Source organism: Grampus griseus, assembly GCF_964374135.1.
Source record: "Grampus griseus genome assembly, contig: HAP1_SCAFFOLD_158, whole genome shotgun sequence".
NCBI lineage: Eukaryota > Metazoa > Chordata > Mammalia > Artiodactyla > Delphinidae > Grampus > Grampus griseus.
The window spans coordinates 429,705-445,911 of NW_028133293.1; positions in this window are offsets into that span (position 1 = coordinate 429,705).

Sequence of the window (16,207 nt, forward strand, 5' to 3'; positions counted from 1 at the left end):
TCTCTCTCCCACTGTCTTTTTTTTTGTTCTTGTTATTTAATTTTATAATAGGGTATAGCTGATTTTCAATACTGCCTTTCTTCCTGTTCTACATCTATCCACTTGATTCACTTAAAGAGAGACATCAATAAATTTTTTAAGGATTCTTACCAGTCTTATATATCCTTTTCCGGTGACAACAGTGTGCTGAGTCCAGCTCTTTGAGATATACAGTAGGTCCTGTCGATTACCTATTTTGTATATGGAACCGTATCTATGCTAATTCCATCCTCCTCATTTATGCATCACCCCACCCCACCGTTCTCCTTTAGCAGCCATAAGTGTGTTTCCTAAATGTGTGACTGTTTCTGTTTTGTAACTGAGTTCATGTGTAGCCATTTTTAGATACCATCTATAAGTAATACCTTATGATAAGTCTCTTTTTATGTCTGACTTATGTCACATAGAATGATCGTACCTCCACGAGTTGCTGCAACTGGCCTTATTTCACTGATTTAATTGCTCAGTAATATTCCATTGTAAATAAGTACCACATCTTCTTTATCCATTTTTTACTTCGAAGGACATGTAAGTTGTACCCAAGTCGAGGCATTTCTAAACAGGGTAACACTAAACGTAGCAGTGCCTGTGTCCTGTCGATGTTTGGTTTTCCCAAGATATACGCCCAAGAGTGGAAGTGCCATATGCTCTGTAGTTCTTCATTTTAGATGTTTCAGGAATCACCATACACTTCTCCAGAGTGGCCATGCCTATTTACATCCCCCCCATCAACTTAACAAGGCTCCCTTTTCTCCATGGCCTGTGCTGCATTTCTGGTTTTACACTTTTCCAGGATGGCACTTCTGACGAATGTGAAGTGAGACTTCTTTGTAGTGCTGATTTGCATTTGGCGCTTGTTTGCATGGCCCAAAAGAGCGTATGCGTTTTTCCTGAATATATTTATTTTTACGATGGATTGCTTCAGGCCCTATGCTGGTTCCAGAGCGAAGGCTGAACCTTTGTTTAATTCTTCTTCCTGATGGGAAATTAGACTGACATGTGCCTGTCGAAACACCTACAACTAGTCTGTCATTGGTTCCCCCTCTTCCCGTTCATCCTCCGAACTAATTGCAGACTGTGTGAAAGAGGAGATTAAAGGCACTGACTCTCCAAGTGGGGAGATTGTTAGTAAAGCGGTTGGAATAGCAAACCCGAGCACCAGGAGATGAAAAATGAGGTGGGTTTTAGAAACCTTTCCCGATCACACGGTGTACCATTCTCTGGGTTTCCATGCATGTTGTAGCTGTAGGAATTTTCTCTTGAACCTGGAAAGTTGGGACCCATGGAATGGGTAGCATGCAGTATTTCTTTAAAGGGTCTGTATTTGCTCACCCAACCTCACCAATCCTCTCAGCCCCAAGAGTGTCCAGCCTTATGTCTCACAAAGCTGTGTGTGTAGATGTGGTCAATCCACAATGCATCACAGCCCCTGAACGAATTTTGTAAGACTTTCTCTGTCTTTCACTATCTTTCTGTTCTGTGCTTGAAATTTATTCTTATAATGTGGTTTAGCTGATTTTCACTGCTGTGTTTATGCAGTTCTACACACCCATGATTCACTTAGAGAGAGATATCAATATATAGGTTTTAAGATTCTTACTAGTCAGTTATCTTCTCCTGCGGTGAATAGGGCGTGTTGAGTCCAGTTCATTGAGCAAGGAGTAGGTCTTTTCTATTAAATATTTGTTTTATGGAACGGTATCTGTACTAATTTCAAACTCTTGTGTTATGCATCACCGCACCTCAGCTTTCCACTTAAGCAGGCATAAGTGTGCTTTCTAAATGTGTGACTCTCTTCCGTTTTGCAATTCAGCTCATGTGTAGAGATGTTTACATTCCCTCTATAAGTGATATCTTATGATAAGTTTCTTTTTCTGTGTGAATTATTTCACTTAGAATCATCGTACCTAAATCCACTCATTATGCTGCTACTGGCCTTATGACATTGATTTCATGGCTGAGTGATATTCCATTGTACATAAGTACCACAACTTCTTTATCCATTTTTCTCTTTCCTGGGATATTTAAGTTGTACTGAAGTCGAGGTCTTTGTAAACAGAGCAGCCCTAAACTTTGGGGTGGCTGTGTCTTGTTGATTTTTAGTTTTCCCAAGATATATGCCCATGAGTGAAACTGCCGTGTACTCTGTATCTCTGTGTTTTAGATGTATCAGGAAACACCATACACTTCTCCAGAGTAGCTGTTGGCGACTTACATCCCGCCCATCAGGGTAACAAGGCTCCCTGTTCTCCATGGCCTGTCCTGCTTCTCTGGTTTATAGTGCGGATTTGCATTGCCCGCTTGTTTGGTTGGCCAAAAAGGCGGTATGCATTTTTTTGTGAATATATTCGTGAAAAAATGCATATGACCTTTTTGGCCAACTGCATCATTGTCGGTGTTCTGCCGCTTTTCATGTGCTTTAAAGGAGACTCCAATCTACCTCTTGAAACCTGTTTCCTGCAATTCTGCCTTGGTTTCAGAAACTCTTCTTTGCCTTACCTCAATATATTTTTCGACGATAGTTGTCCTTTATAACTATGTAGGTTTGTGAATTGCAGTGCCCCTGAGCTCCTTTTTTCTACTCGCTTTTATGTCAGCTGGCCTCAAAACTGCAGGATTTCTTCAGGCCCTGTTCTTGTTCCGGGGCGGCAGGCTGAGCCTTTGGTTAATTTTTCTTCCTGATGGGAAATTAGAGTGACATGTGCCCGTCCAAACACCTACAGCTATTCTCTCATTGGTTCCCCCTCATACCGTTCATCCTCCGCACTACTTGCAGATTGTGCGAAACAGGAGGTTAAAGGCGCTGACTCTCCAAATGGGGTGATAGTTAGTAATGCGGCTGGAATGGCAAACCCGAGCACCAGGAGAGGAAAAATGAGGTGTGTTTTAGAAACTGTTCCCGATCACAAGGTGTACCATCCTCTGGGTTTCCCATGCATGTGTTAGCTGAAGGAAGATTCTGTTAAACCTGGAGAGTTGGGGCCCATGGAATGGGTAGCACACAGTATTGCTTTAAAGGGTCTGCATTTGCTCACCCAATCTCACCAGTCATCTCAGCCCCAAGTGTCCAGCCTTATGTCTTATCCAGCTCTGGGTGTAGATATTGTCAATCCATGGTGCATCACAGCCCCTGAACGAATTTTGTAAGAATTTCTCTCCTTTTCATTCTCCTTGTGTTTTTTTTGAAATTTATTTTTATAATGGGGTTTAGCTGATTTTCACTGCAGTGTTTATGCCGCTCTACACACACTTGATTCCCTTACGGAGACATATCAATACATAGGTTTAAAGATTCTTACTAGTCAGATACATTCCTCTGCGGTGCATAGGGGTTGTCGAGTCCAGTTCATTGAACAAAGAGTAGGTCTTGTCTATTACTTATTTGGTTTATGGAACGGTATCTGTGCTAACTTCAAACTCTGGTTTTATGCATCACCCTACCTCAACTTTCCCCTTAAGCAGGCATAAGTGCATCTTCTAAATGTGAGACCCTGTTCTGTTTTGTAATTCAGCTCATGTGTAGCCATGTTTACATTCCCTCTATAATTGATAACTTATGTTAAGTTTCTTTTTCTGTGTGACTTCTTTCACTTAGAATCATCGTGCCTCAATCCACTCATTATGCTGCTGCTGGCCTTATGACATTGATTTCATGGCTGAGTGTTATTCCATTCTACATAAATACCACAACTTCTTTATACATTTTTCTCTTTCCTTGGATATTGAAGGTGTACCGAAGTCGAGGTATTTGTAAGCAGAGCATCCCTAAATTTTGGGGTGGCTGTGTCTTGTTGATTTTTAGTTTTACCAAGATATATGCCCATGAGTAGAAGTGTCCTATGCTCTATAGCTCTGTTTTTTTACATGTTTCAGGAAACACCATACACTTCTCCAGATTGGTTGTTGGCAATTTACATCCCGCCCATCAGTGTAACAAGTCTCCATGTTCTCCATGGCCTGTCCGGCCTCTCGGAATTTTACAGGTTTTTCGGATGGCCCTTTGGACTGGTGGGAAGAGAGACTTCTTTGTTGTGCGGATTTGCATTGCCCGCTTGATTGGTTGGCCAAAAAGGGCGTATGCGTTTTTTCCTGAATATATTCAGGAAAAAACGCATACGCCCTTTTTGGCCAATTGCATCATTGTCGAAGTTCTGCTGCTTTTCATGTGCTTTAATGGAGACCTCAATCTACCTGTTGAAACCTGTTTCCTTCAATTCTGCCTTGGTTTCAAATCCTCTTCTTTGCCTTACCTCAATATATTTTTCGACGATAGTTGTCCTTTATAACTCTGCAGGTTTTTGAATTGCAGCGCCCCTGAGCTCCATTTTTCAACTCGCTGTTTTGTGAGCTGGCCGCAAAACCGCAGGATTGCTTTAGGCCCTATTTTGGTTCCAGGGCGGCAGGCTGAGCCTTTGGTTAATTCTTCTTCCTGATGGGAAATTAGAGTGACATGTTCCCGTCCAAACACCTACAGCTATTCTCTCATTGGTTCCCCCTCATCCCATTCATCCTCCGCACTAATTGCAGGTTGTGCGAAACAGGAGGTTAAAGGTGCTGACTCTCCTGATGGGGAGATTTTCAGTAAGGCAGCTAGAATGGTGATCCCGAGCTCTAGGAGAGGAAAAATGAGGTGCGTTTTAGATACCGATCCCGATCACACGGTGTACCATTCTTTGTGTTTCTCATGCATGTTTTAGCTGTAGGAAGATTCCCTTATACCTGGAGAGTTGGGACCCATGGAATGGGGGCACGCAGTATTGCTTTAAAGGGTCTGCGTTTCCTCACCCAAACTCACCAGTCCTCTTAGCCCCAAGTGTCCAGCCTTATGTCTCATCCAACTGTGGGTGTAGATGTGGTCAATCCAGGGTGCATCACAGCCCCTGAACGAATTTTGTAAGAATTTCTCTCTCTGTCGCTGTCTTTGTGTTTTTCTTTTTTTTGAAATTTATTTTTATAATGGGGTTTAGCTGATTTTCACTGCTCTGTTTTTGCCGCTCTACACACCCTTGATTCCCTTACGGAGACACATAGGTTTTAAGATTTTTACTAGGCAGATATATTCCTGTGCGGTGCATAGGGGGTGTTGAGTCCAGTTCATTGAGCAAAGCGTAGGTCTTGTCTATTACATATTTGGTTTATGGAATGGTATCTGTGTTAATTTCAAACTCTGGTTGTATTCATCACCCCACCTCACCTTTCCCCTTAAGCAGGCATAAGTGCTTTTCCTAAATGTGTGACTCTGTTCTGTTTTGTAATTCACCTCATGTGTAGCCATGTTTACATTCCCTCTATAAGTGGTATCTTATGATAAGTTTCCTTTTCTCTCTGAATTATTTCACTTAGAATCATCGTACCTAAATCCACTCTTATGCTGCTACTGGCCTTATGACATTGATTTCATGGCTGAGTGATATTCCATTGTACATAAGTACCACAACTTGTTTATCCATTTTTCTCTTTCCTCGGATATTTAAGGTGTACCGAACTCGAGGTTTTTGTAAACAGAGCAGCCCTAAACTTTGGCGTGGCTGTGTCTTTTTGATTTTTAGTTTTCCCAAGATATATGCCCATGAGTGAAAGTGCCCTGTACTCTGTAGCTCTGTGTAGATGTTTCAGGAAACACCATACACTTCTCCAGAGTAGCTGTTGGCGACTTACATCCCGCCCATCAGGGTAACAAGGCTCCCTGTTCTCCATGGCCTGTCCTGCCTCTGTGGTTTTTGTACTTTTTTCGGACGGCCCTTTGGATCGGTGGTAAGCGAGACTTCTTTGTAGTGCGGATTTACATTGCCTGCTTGCTTTGTTGGCCAAAAAGTGCATATGCGTTTTTTCCTGAATATTTTCAGGAAATATATATATATATGTATATACGTATATATATGTATATATATATGTATATATGTATATATATGTAATATATATATATTAGTTTCAGGTTACAAAAATATATATATTTTCTTGGTGGCTGCAGCAGAAGCGTTAGCATTTCATGCTCATCTCTGGTGTCCGTGCTATTAGCTGCGGCTCGCGCCCGTCTCTGGAGCTCGTTTACGTTGTGCTCTGCCTCTGTGGGCTGACGGTGGAGGAATCCTGTCTCCTCGTTCACCCTGAAACAGTGGTGTCTTGCCTCTTAGGCAGTTCCAGACTTTTTCCCGGACTCCCTCCTGGCTGGCTGTGGCGCACCAGCCCCCTTCAGGCTGTTTTCCCGCAGCCAACCCCAGTCCTCTCCTTGGGATCTGACCTCCAATTCCTGAGCCTCAGCTCCCAGCCTCCACCCACCATGACAGGTGAGCAGACATGCTTCTCAGGCTGTTGAGTGGTGCTCGGCACCGATACCCTGTGCGGGAATCTCTTTGCTTTGCCCTCTGCACCCCTGTTGCTGCGCTCTCCTCTGTAGCTTTGAGACTCCCCCCCTGCCCACCCCCATCTCCAACAGTGAGGGGTTTCCTAATGTGTGGAAACTTTTCCTCCTTCACAGCTCCCTCCCAAAGGTGCAGGTCCCATCCCTATTCTTCTGTCTCTGTTTTTTCTTTTTTCCTACCCAGGTACGTGGGGAGTTTTTTGCCTTTTGGGAAATCTGAGGTCTTCTTCCAGTGTTCAGTAGGTGTCCTGTAGGAGTTGTTCCACATTTAGTTTTATTTTTGACGTATTTGTGGGGAGGAAGGTGATCTCCACGTCTTACTCTTCCACCATCTTGAAGGTCCCCCCTCTTCTGTGCGTATTTTTAAAAATAAATATTAGAGAGAATGAACCAACAAATTATTTTCTAATAATTCTGTATTTGCACAGTATTTCAAATCGTATCCATCATTCTCAGATGTTTAATTACTGTTCTATAAAAGTATGAGTAGAGGATGCAGATGCTTCTTTGTTTCTAAGGAATTTGAGAGAAAATAAGTAATTTAATGCTAAGTAGAGAAAATTTAGGAGTAAAAGTTAAGAGTTCTGAGTTTTGGCAAAATGCACAGTCATGTAACTGCCATCACAATGAAGATATGTGACAGCTTTGTCACCCCTCAAATTTCCCTCATGGCCTTTGTATCTTTCACTTAGCAAAATACGTATAAGATTTATCCATGATGTTGTGTGTATCAGTAGTTCAGTTCATTTTATTGCTAAGCAGCATTCCATTGTATAGATGTACCACAGCTGTTTTCTCCATTCACCAGTGGATATTTCATTTATTTCCAGGGTAGGGGGTTATGAATAAAAAACACTAAAAATTCATGTTCAATTTTTTTGTGTAAACCAGTTTTAATTTCTCATGAGTAGATACATAGCAGTAGGACTACATGGTAATATTGTATGTGTATGTTTAATTTATTAGACTGCCAAACTTCTCTAAGGGGCTGTAACATTTTGCATTCCCATCAGTGATGTAAGAGAATTCCAAGTACATATTTGCCAGCACTTGGTACTGTATCTCGTTATGGGGTTTTTTGGTTTTGTTTTTAAATTTTTTTTAATTGAGATATAATTGACATATAATGTTATATTAGCTTCAGGTTACAACTTAATGATTCAATGTATTATATATAACACGGGTCCCCAACCCCTTGTTAGGAACCGGCCTTCACAGCAGGAGGTGAGCAGCGGGTGAGAGAGCAAAGCTTCATCTGTATTTACAGCCGCTCCCTATCACTTGCATAACTGCCTGAGCTCTGCCTCCTGTCAGATCAGCGGCAGCATTAGATTCTCATAGGAGTGCAAACCCTACTGTGAACTGCACATGTGAGGGATCTAGGCTGCGCGCTCCTTACGAGAATCTGATGCCTGGTGATCTGAGGTGGCGCTGAGACAGTGATGCTAGCTAGCACTGGGGAGCGGCTGCAAATACAGATTATCATTAGTAGAGAGGTTTGACTGCACAGAGACCATAATAAATCAATTGCTTTGTATAATTATTTCATTATATATTACAATGTAATAATAATAGAAATAAAGTATGTAAGAAATGTAATGCACTTGAATCATCCTGAAACCATCCCCCTCCCAGTCAGTGGAAGAATTGTCTTCTACGATACCAGTTCCTGGTGCCAAAAAGTTTGGGGACTGCTGGTATATAATAATGTTAAATGATCACCACAATAAGTCTTGTTAACATCCATCACCACATGTTGTAACAAATTTGTTTTTTCTTGTGATGAGAACTTTTAAGATCTACTCTCTTAGCAACTTTCAAATATACAATACAGTATTATTAACTAGAGTCACCATGCTGTACATGACATCCCTAGGGCTTATTTATTTTTTAACTGGAAGTTTGTACCTTTTGACCACCGTCACCCATTTCTCACACTCCCCGTCTCCTGCTTCTGGCAGCCACCAATTTGTTCTCTGTATTATGAGTTCATTTTTTTTCTTTTTAGATTCCACATAAAAGTGAGATCACATGGAATTTGTCTTTCTGTCTGACTTATTTCACTTAGCATATGCTCTCAAGGTCCATGCATGTTGCAAATGGCAAAATTTCCTTTTTTATGGCTGAATAATATTATATCTATCTATCTATCTCACATCTTCTTTGTCCATTCATCCATCAGTGGACACTTAGGTTATTTTCATGTCTTGGCTTTTGTAAATAATGTTGCAGTGAACATGAAGGGGCAGATATCCCTTTGAGTGAGCATTCTCATTTCCTTCAGATAAATACATAGAAGTGGAATTGCTGAATCCTATGGTAGTTCTATTTTTAATTTTTTGAAAAGCCTTCATACTGTTTTCCATAGAGGCTGCACCAATTTACATTCCCACTATCAGTGCACCAGGTTACCTTTTCTCCACATCCTTTCCAACACTTGTTATTTGTCTTTTTGATAATAGCCATTCTAACAAGTATGAGGTGACTATATATATATATATATATATTTTTTTTTTTTTTTTTTTGCGGTACATGGGCCTTTCACTGTTGTGGCCTCTCCCGTTGCGAAGCGCAGGCTCAGCAGCCATAGCTCATGGGCCTAGCCACTCCACAGCATGTGGGATCTTCCCGGACTGGGACACGAACCCGTGTCCCCTGCATCAGCAGGCGGACTCTCAACTACTGTGCCACCAGGGAAGCCCGAGGTGACTATATTTTTAATTTTCATTTTTATAATGGCTGATAATGTTGGGCATTATACATGTACTTATTTGCCATTTTTATGTCTTGTTTGGTGAAGTGTGTGTTCAAGTCTTCTGCAATTAAAAAAAATTGTGTTGTTTGCTTTCTTGAGTTTTGAGATTCTTTTTAATATTCTGGACATATATTCTGGATGCAAGTCCTTTGTCAGATGTGTTTTCTGCAAATATTTTATCTCAGAATGTGGTTTGCCTTTTCGTTCTGTTGTGTCTTTTACAGAGAAGTTTATAATTTTGATTAATCCTATTTAACGATTCATTAATTTTTTTAATGGATCATGATTTTGGTGTTGTAGCTAAGAAAATTTGCCTAACCCAAGTCACAAATACTTTCTCCTATTTTTATTTTAGAAATTTTATAGGTTTGGGGTTTAACATTTAGGTATCTAATACATTTTGTGTTTACCACAGTTTTTTTATTCATTAAACTATTGAAAGACAACTTGGTTACTGCCAATTTTTTGGAAGTATGAATAAAGCTATGGTAAACTTGTGTCCAAGTTTACATGTGGATGTAAATTTTCAACTCCTTTGGGTAAATACCAAGGAGCAAGATTGCTGGATCGTATGGTAAGACTATGATTAGCTTTGTAAGAAACTGCCACACTACCTTCCAATAGGCTGTACTGTTTTGCCTTCATAACAGCAATGAGTTGGAGTTTCTGTTGCTCCACATCCTCGCTAGTATTTGGTGTTGTCAGTGTTTTGGATTTTTGTCATTCTAATATAGGTGTAGTGGTATCTCATTGCTGTTTTATTTTCCTTCACTTTTAAAGGATATTGTCCCCTTAGTATAGAGTCCTGAGTTGAGGATTTTCTTTTTCTTTCAGCACCTTAAAAATGTCACTTTGTTCCCTTCTGGCTTATATGGCTTCTGATGAGAAGTTCTTCTATAATTAATATCTTTGTTCCTTTTAATGTAATATGTCTTTTTCCTCTAACTGCCTTCAAGATTTTCTCCTTATGCTTGGTTTCCAGCAGTTTGAATGTGATGTTTCATTTATTTACTTGAAAAATCCTGTTTGGTGTTCTTGGAACTTCTTGGATCTTTGATTTTACATCTTCCATTATTTTTGGAAAATATTTGCCATTATCTTTTCAAATGTTTCTTCTGCCCTGTTCTTCCTCTTTTCCATTGAGGAGTCCAATTACATGTGTATTGGACCTTTTGTTATTGTCTTCAAGCTCTTGCATACTCTGTTCTTTTCTTTTTTTTTTTGACTCTGCATTTCAGTTTGGATAATTTCTATGACCTAACTTCAGATTCACTGATTCTTTCCTCAGTTGCCTAGAGTACTGATGAACCCACCAAAAGCATTATTAATTTCTTTTACCATTTCCCCCTAACATCCCATTTGATTCTTTCTTGTAGTTTTCATCTCTCTGTTAAAATTCTGCATTTGTTCATTTATATTTTTCACCTTTACCACTGGAGTTATAGCAAGTTACTTTTCTTTCCTTGTCTTAAGGACTTTCTTAAGGAATTTTAAATTTTTTGTCTGATATTTTGAACTATCATGAGTCTAATTCCATTGATTATTTTGTCTCTTGACAATGTTTTTTTTCTTTCTTTCTTTCTGAACTTGAGTCTCATCACTTTTGGTTGAATGGAAGATATTCCAGTAGAGAATAGAGAATAGTAGAACAGTAGAGACTAAGGTATATGCCAGGAAAGAGACATAGCTCTTTTTCTGCTAGGCTATTAGTATGTGGAGTTCAATTAATTTACCCAAGAGATGTGCTGAGTTTGTGTTTTGTTGTTACAGTGGTTCCTCTCAGTAAATCACTGGCTTCAAATTCCTTTGATTACTTTCTGCTTAGGTTGGGGTTGTGTGTTGGAGGACTTCTCTCAGTTCTTCTCTTCTTCTCTAGATTTAGACTTCTCTTATCAGCATGAATGTCAAGAGTGAGAGCTTTTCCCTAAGTTTTGTACCTTTCCCCTGAATTAGACTGCTGTTACGTGTGACTTGCTCGTTGCTAACTGGTGGTATGTGTCGGGGAGAATTCTGTCTCATTGTAGCCTCAGTCTTAGGCACACCCATTGTTTCTTGGTCTTGAAGATGAGGATTTTTCAGTGATTCTGCCCTTACCTAGTGGGTAGCATTAGGGTATTTCTAATGGTAGGTCCAAGGTGGAGTCTTGCCCCTTCTTGAGGCAGAGGATTATTATTATTTTTTGTTTCCTTCCAGTTGCTTCAGTGGGTCTTCACCTGTGTTATATGTGCTGCAGGGTTTCCTGCTTATGACTTTTGTTCTTTAGGGGAGATAGGAGAGAAGGATCCGTATGGGGCTTTGTTCCTTTCCTGTGGTGAACTGCTGCTCCTTTCTGCCAGGCCAGCACCAGTGAGGGAAGCTGTCTCTGGTTTCCCACTCTACTCCCATTTTTCTCATCAGCACGGCATTAGTTTGTTAGGCTTGCCACAGCAAAGGACCTCAAACTGGGTCACTTAAACAGCAGAAATTTATTGTCTGTGGGTTAGAAGTCTAGAAATCTATCATCAGGGTGTTGGCAGGTTTGGTTCCTTCTGAGGTCTGTGAGGGAAGGATCTGTTCCACACCTTTACCTGACTTGTAGGTGGCCACCTTTTTCTCATGTTTCTTCACATCGTCTTTCCTCTATGTGTATCTCTGTCCAGATTTCCGCTTTTTATGAAAACACTGGTCATGTTGGATTAGTGCCCACCATAATGAACCTCATTTTAACTTGATTATCTCTATAAAGACCCTGCCTCCAAATAAGGCCACATTCTGAGTTACTGGGGATTATGACTTCAACATATAAATTTTCAAACCATAATAGGCACCCATGAGGTTCTATGGGGAAGAATCTAGAAATGGACTACAGACACTCACTGTGTCTGTAGCTCCTAGGGGTTCTGTCCTTCAGGAGTTTGTTAAAAATTTTAACAGAAATATTTTTACCTGGTTCTATGGTGGCTTTGTCTTTGTCAAGTGCTGTGTCTTAGGTAAAGCAGTACTGTGTTTTCGTCTCTCCTTGGAGATGTATGTCTTTCCTTAGGCTACTTGGTTGCTGTGACCACAGCTCTCCAAAAGATTTGACAGAAGTTATAGTTTTGTTGATTATCCGGCTTTTCCTTATTGTTAGGTGGGAGTGATACTCTTTCCAGATTTACACATACTAAGGGAGAGAAGGCAACACTTTAAAAATCTGTTTACAATTTTTCATTACTATATGAAGAAATACAGTTGATTTTTATGTTGATCATTTTTAAACATTTAATTTAATTAATATATTTATTTTTGGCTGCATTGGGTCTTCGTTGCTGCACGCGGGCTTTCTCTAGTTGCGGTGAGCGTGGACTACTCTTCGTTGTGGTGTGCAGGCTTCTCATTGCAGTGGCTTCTCTTGTTTTGGAGCATGGGCTCTAGGTGCACGAGCTTCAGTAGTTGCAGCACACGGGCTCAGTAGTTGTGGCTCACGGGCTCTAGAGCACAGGGTCAGTAGTTGTGGTGCACGGGCTTAGTTGCTCCACGGCCTGTGGGATCTTCCTGGACCAGAGCTTGAACCCATGTCCCCTGCATTGGCAGGCGGATTCTTAACCACTGCACCACCAGGGAAGTCCCTATGTTGATCTTGAGTTTTGTAACTTTGATAAATTCACTTATTAGTTCTAGAGGGGTTTTTGGGTAGACTTCCTTGGGTTTTCTATGAAGACAATCTTATAATTTGAAAATAGAGATAGTTCTATTTCTTCTTTTTCAATATATATACTACTATTTATCTTTATACATTTATCTGTTTATCTATCTATCTATGTATCTTGACTAGTTGCACTGGCTAGGCCCTTCAGTATAATGTGGAATAGAAGTGGGGAGGGTGGATATCCTTGTCTTGTCCACTCTGCAGAAAAGTATTCAGCCTTCACCATGACGTATGATGTTAGCTGGCCCCTTTTTTTTCCCTAAATGCCCTTTATTAGCTTAAAGAAAATTTTCTTCCATTCCTAGTTTGTTGAGGGTTATTTACCATGAATGGATGTTGACTTTTGTCAAATGCTTTTTGACAAGGCATTTTCAACCTGGTTGATTCTTCTTACTTCTTGAGAAGAAATACTTGTACAAAAATTATTGAATGACTTGAGTAAAACATTTCAGTAATGGCTGTAATCCCAGGTTACGAGGAGTTTAAAATGACTGTTACTTCAGTCTCACCTTGTGATTTATAAACAATTATTCAGTATCAGTCAGGTTAGTAGAGTTTTCTAGTCAAGCGAGAGCTTTAGCTATAGAATTACCAAAGGGCCGCACTATAAATAAATGTCACCTCCAAAGTAGTCCCAGATGGGTTATCACAAAAAGCATTTTAGTAACTCTGATTTTATTTTCTGCTATGTTTTGGGCATTGTGCTTGTTGTCTGGCATCCAGTATCTCATTTAGTCTTAACAAAAACTCTGAAAAATTGGTATTGACATCTTCAGGATATTACAAGGTTTAAGAGTATGAGCACTGAAGACCAACTGCCAGGGTTCATATTTCAGCTCTACCACTTGCTGAATGAGCACAAGCAAGTCATTTAACCTCACTTAATTCATTGCTTCACGTGTAGAATAGGGAAAAGAGTAATAATATGAGTAATTGTTAAGAGATTTAAATGAAGCTATTCAATATTACACCTTAACATATTTTCTGGTGCATTGTAAACACTACATCAAAGTTAGATATACATCCTGCTATCTTACAGATGAGGAAATGGAGAGATATGGAAACAAATGCATATAACTAATGTAAGTCAGAGTTTAGATTCAAATCTAAGCCTAGCTGCTTCCAAAGCACACCCTCCCTCCCCCCATCATGCTGCTGTTTTCTTATGTTCTGATTAGGAAGAGAATATTTTGCTAATATATAGTGTCATTATATATCCTAGTTTATGCCTGTTGTCTCAGTGCAATTATTACTTGTGCCCCCTTTAACTCTCATGATTGTCCATTTTAGATAATAATTTATATGAACACTCTACTAAATAACCCACATTCTAATTTATGTTTCAGTGGCAAATTATTATTTTTATTTCTAAATTTTCCTGTGGTCCAGACTCTCCAACACACACACACACACACACACACACACACACACACACACACAGAGAATCTAGCCTACAGTGGATTTTATAAGGATGTTGCAGATACTATGTGTGTTTTGCATCTAAGACATTAATCACAATTTAGCAACTTCATGGCTTTATGCAGAGTAAACATACACCCTTTCAAAAATCTTATATTTAAAAAAAATTATTTATTTGGTCACACTACACCTCAGTTGCGGCAGGCTGGCTCCTTAGTTGTGGTTTGTGGGCTCCTTATACTGACACAATTGCAAATCTATTCCTCATGTTGGGAGCGCCATACCGATTCTACATGAATGGATACACATTGAAGTTGACTACTCTTGAAGTGAATTTGGGTTATTAATAAAATGCTATTGGTTGTCCAAACCGGAAAAATACGGTCTAGTAGACAATTAGAGTCTATGAATGATTTCTAGGTGTGATTCTTTGGGAGATTTGTTCCAGAGAGAGGAAGATAAAGGCTATGAGGTATTTCCAACATAAGGTTTTGCCCCTTAATGGGAATTTAGCTCATATCTGACTTTTCTTAGTATTTTTTTAGTAGTTCTATAGGCGAATATTATTAGTCCTTTAAATAAACATTCTTATTGTGAGGAAAAGTATCTTCCTTTGTTGCCTTCACTGTTAAACACACAGTATAACTGAAGTGTCTGTGCATATGTCATAACTGAAATGTTTGCATTAGTGAGACTCAAAGTGAGAGCCAAGAATTTTATTTTCCATAGACATTAAACCTTTATAGAGACCAAAATTCAAACAATTGTATTTTTATTCCTTTGAGGCTTGGTGCTATTCACAACTTTATATTCCTTATAGCCAGTATTTTATTTTACAATGTATATTTCAGTCTCAAGATAGTTAAATTCCTTTTATACTACATTTTATGAACACCTTTTTTCAATTGTCATTGGAGGCCTACCATAAGCAATGTGTTTAGCCTTCTGCTCACCCAATCATATTCCGCAAAAAAAAATAGACTTTCATCTGAAGAAATCCCCTGTGGAGTAGGAAACACAGCTGTTTCATCGTACTAGACAGCCTGCAGAGAGATACTATTTTCCTTGGGGGAAAGGACACTCAAGTTTTGAGAATCTAGGTACTGCACCATTGGGGAAAAAGATGAAAAGAAAATAGACCATCCTTTTCAATTCTATTGTGCAGAATATAAAGAAGCTCTTTGTTCAGATTTCATGTCCTCCTCCTCCTTTCTCAATCTTTAGTCTTTTAAAATTCTACCCTTAACTAAATGGGTAAGCTGCAAAAAAGATTAAACTTAAAAATATACCAGGAATACAGAATGAAGAGAGGTGACTGATCTTTGAGTAGGTATCCAACAGTGCAATGAAATTCTCAAGCAGGTTCCTTTTTATTTCAAAATGGGTTTGATCCAGAGAGATTTTATAGCTGCTAAATCATGCAGTTGGCAGAGATTGTGCGCGCTTCTTACAGTTACTTTGAAAGATGTCAAATTTGGCAAAGGCAGTAAAAACACTGGGATTTACTGAGTTTGCTTTTTTTTTCTCTTCTAGAGAATGCTCTAAAATTCAGTGTGCTCAGAAGTAATACAGTACAATTCTGCAAAGTGTGCAGAATTGCAGATTTCACAGAAAGAGTGTGGCTTTCTCAGCCAGTGTGTTGCAACTACATCTTTGGCAAAAGCTTATGTTAGTTGTTACAGAAGGCTCCTCTTTACCACCAGTGTACTTTCAGTGTCATTGCCATTGGCATCTGAAAGCTGCTTATTTCCAGCATGATAGTTCCTGAACAGCCTTACTTTGTTCATCCATAGAGTAGGTCTGAAGCAGCACTTCTGGCCAGGTAGGCATACCTACACAAGACCACTACCCTATATTGGTGCAGTATTGATGATGAGCATGATGAGTCATGATGAGCATGGCTCTGGTTTGATGAATGCCTTGGTTTGATTATCAGTTCCACTGGTGACTTGCATAACCGTTCCAA